The sequence below is a fragment of the Bison bison genome, unplaced genomic scaffold, assembly GCF_000754665.1.
Source record: "Bison bison bison isolate TAMUID 2011002044 unplaced genomic scaffold, Bison_UMD1.0 scf7180017856539, whole genome shotgun sequence".
Classification (NCBI taxonomy): Eukaryota; Metazoa; Chordata; class Mammalia; order Artiodactyla; family Bovidae; genus Bison; species Bison bison.
The window spans coordinates 92127-95032 of record NW_011487112.1 but is presented as its reverse complement, the minus strand read 5'-3'; the positions used below and the strand labels follow the sequence as shown (position 1 = coordinate 95032).

General features: G+C 60.8%; 1 protein-coding gene across 1 annotated transcript in view; it reads left to right on the top strand.

The window, feature by feature from the left end:
* CELSR1 (cadherin, EGF LAG seven-pass G-type receptor 1) overlaps positions 1-2906 on the top strand; it is a 50759-nt gene that overhangs the window by 31913 nt on the left and 15940 nt on the right. The window lies entirely within an intron of this gene.

Below are 2906 nucleotides of genomic sequence, written 5' to 3'. Positions count from 1 at the left end.
CAGGACCGGGGCAGGGGGAGAGGGCCAGGGGTCAGGACCCTGCGGACATGGAGGGAGGGGGCGGGGGCGCGATGCCTCGAGTGTCCAGAAGGGGGCGCCACCAAGTGAGCTGGGAACAGCGGCGCATCTGGGTGAGCCTGGACACACCGGTCTTTAGGGGCTGAGGAAGAGCAGAGCTGGGCATGAGGGACCAGCCCTCACTGCAGGAGGAAGCGTGTCTGTGAGCGTGGTGGCCCGGAGAGCATGCAGTGTTAGGAAAAAGGCACAGCCTTACTGGCTTGCTGGCCCGGGGGCCCTTGCAGGTTAGCGCTCTCCCTTCTCTGACCCTCCGGAGGAGGGTGTTAGGGAGAGAGGCAGGGCGTCCAAGCAGACGACCTTGAGAGGGCTCCATGATGACCTTGGCGGTTCGCCAGGCCTGGCACAGAGGACGGGCCCGTATTTGTCAGGCTCCCAGGGCAGGTGGGGGCGCTGGACTGGCTGAGCTGCCCCTCTGCACCTGCCGGGCTCAGCACCCCTCTCCCTGCCTGCGAGTCCCTATCCCTGCGCCAGCCGGGGGCGGGGGGAGGGGGGCTGCGTGACTTAGGGCAAAACCCCTCAAGGGTGTCTTTGAGTGGTCTGAACAGAGGGACGGAGAGCTGGGGACGGGCCACTCCTCACAACCAAACCCGGCGTGAGAAACGCTCAGGGGCTGTTGCTGGCTTCAAGCTCTGACTCACCGGCCTCTGGAAGGGGAGCTGAACGGTCTCCACGCGCTGGTGAGCACGAATAAGAGGAATGCCGTGCGCGTAATTCTGGGGCTTGGCGCCGCGCCTGGCTTTGATGGGTTTTCTGTAAACTGAAGTCCCCTCTCCAGGCGAGGTTTTCATCTCCCGGATCACTGGCAGGTTGAAATGATTTATTGTGCATTAGTGTTTGTCTTTGTTCTGTTCCTGGAAAAGGTAGTACCTTTGGTGCAAAAGCCCCTGAATGTATGGTCCCATTACATTTTAAAACATCGGCTTCTGGCGCATGGGGACTTTTCCCCCCCAAAGGTGGTTTTGTGGGTTTACTTTTCATGTGATATAAGGCAGCACACCAGTCTCTTCCCCCTTCTTCATTCTGCTGAGCCAACCATGGGTCAAAGGTGGCTCAGTGGTAAAGAATTCTCCTGCCAATGCTGGAGACGCAAGTTTCAATCCCTGGGTCAAGAAGATCCCCTGGAGAAGGAAATGGCAACCCACTCCAGTACTCTTGCCTGGAGAATCCCATGGACAGAGGAGCCGGGTTGGCTTCAGTCCACGGGGTCACAAAGAGTCGGACATGACACACACATGAGCCAGCTGTGCTTTGCACAGCGGGGCTGGGGTTGGTATGGGGCGGACCCAGCCTCAGTCTCACCCTTTGCGGCCAGGCTGACCGCTCTGCCCATCCCTAAGGGTGGACTCCCCCATTTCCCGTGCAGCGTTGGAGGCACAGGGTGTGTCTCCAGCCATCACCTAAGGTTCTGTTTTTGCTTCTGCTTGGGTTCCCGCTTTGTGCTGCATTTGACAGATGTTAATCTTAAAAAGGGTCCCTCCCACATGTCCGGGGTTCTGTTCCTGGAGAGAACACCAGGTGGACTCAATGGCAGGTGGCACTGGTGTTTCCAACAAGCCTGGGGCCTGGGGACCCCTCACAAGGAGGCTGCCCGGGACTGAGCAGAGAGGCCTCAGCGTGCATCAAGTGGTGGCCCTCGGTCTCCAACTCCGTGTCTGTTGGGGCGGAAGTGTCTCTTTGGCACAGACGGTGAGACCCGGGGAGGTCTGGCTGGCCAGATAGCAGTGAGGATTGGACAGGATGTCTCAAGGGGTGTGGCTCCGCGGGGGCGTGGCTCTGCGAGGGTTGGCCCAGCTAGGTGTGGCTCTACGGGGGCGTGGCTCCGCGGTGGGGTGTGGTACCCTCGGGGGCGTGGCTCCGAGGGGCGTGGCTCTACAGAGGGTGTGGCTCCGCAGGGGTCTGTGGTACCCCGCAGGGGTGACCAGGGACTTTCTCCTCCTCCCCCCCATCTGTCCTTCCTCTGCTCTCCTGCCAGTCCAGCCTCCTGGGACCTGGAGGGAAGCCTGCCCAGCCGCTGGGCCTTGGGTTCCCGGACCGGGCAGCCAGCCTCCCCCCAGCAGGACGGGTGAGGCTGCTCTGGGCCAAGGCAGAGGTCTTGAAGTTCCGTCCCTGGGCACCTGGCCTCAGGCTGGACGCCCCGATCCCACAGTGTCCCCAGTCCCGCCCCCCCAACACTATCTTCCTCCTGTTCTCGCCCCACCTTCGGTGTCCAGGGACTCGGGCTGGTTGCCAAGGCCCCCAGAGGCCGGAAAGCTGAGCCTCGACTATGGAGGTTGACTTTCTCTTCCCGACACTCGGCCCCACCAGCCGGGGACAGAAACATGACAAACGCTGCCCACCCTGCTTTCTTCCGTGGGAGGCAGAGGCCCCGATAAATCAGCACAGGCACGGTGATTTCTTTCTTATTTGATGGCGTGGTCACAGGGCTGAGGCTCCATCTCACCGGCCGCAGCTGGACTGCGGAGACCTGCAGGAGAGCCCGAGTGGTGGATGAAGGCCACGCTCACCATCGGGGCCACAGCCTGAGCTGTCTCCATGATACGTATTTTTTAGTGTTAAATGAAATGGCAACATTAAAACATTTGGAGCCATGAGGTGAAAATACAGATTTCTAGCTTCTAAATCTCTCGAGGCTGAGTGCACCCATCACCCCGGGTTAGGCTCACTCGTGGCGCTGACCTCGGCTGGGGGGCGGGTGTCCTGGGGCCCCAGGCACCTACTCCCTGTGCTCTGTTCCGCGTGGGGAGCCTGAGACGCTGGCACTTGGCGCTCAGCTGCACTTGGGTCAATCAGGGAAAACGACTGAGCTGCTTTCCTTTCTCAGACCTGCG